The sequence below is a fragment of the Monopterus albus genome, unplaced genomic scaffold, assembly GCF_001952655.1.
Source record: "Monopterus albus unplaced genomic scaffold, M_albus_1.0 scaffold43.1, whole genome shotgun sequence".
In the NCBI taxonomy this organism is placed as follows: Eukaryota; Metazoa; Chordata; class Actinopteri; order Synbranchiformes; family Synbranchidae; genus Monopterus; species Monopterus albus.
The window spans coordinates 1,740,264-1,740,831 of record NW_018127923.1 but is presented as its reverse complement, the minus strand read 5'-3'; positions in this window follow the sequence as shown (position 1 = coordinate 1,740,831).

The window sequence follows — 568 nt, the reverse complement described above, 5'->3', positions numbered from 1 at the left end:
TCTGTGTTGTTGAGATGAGTCTCTGCTTCTGCTCCAGCCAGAAGGAAATGAAAAAGGAAATGGGAAAATTGAGGAGACAACTGCTACTACGTAGCAGAAATCTACTTATAAAACGTGGATTTTACGTCCCTTATTAGTATCAAATTCTGTGATCAACGGCACTCATTTACTCTCCCTCAAATGAGACTATGTGCTTTTGTTAACTGTACATGTGACAATGAACAAACCAGCACACCATTCAAAAACAGAAAAAAAGTGTGTTTCATTAACCTTACTGTTTTGGATCCAATTTAGAACGTCGAGAGTGGGCAGCCCACACAGCTTTAATTTAGAATTAATTCAATGTGCGGAAATTATGTATAAACCAAAGATTCCGCTTACCTATAGTTTCTGGCCGGCCCGTTGACGTGTGGGACTGTTCACAACTGCGACTGAAACCAGGGGGTCACACTCTCATCAGGGAAACCAGTCAGATCAGGACCGCATATCGGATTTCCAGCTCAGCCTGGCACAGGATTACCGCTGTTGGTCCGGGACCATTGCTCGGGAAAATGGACCGGTCGTCTGA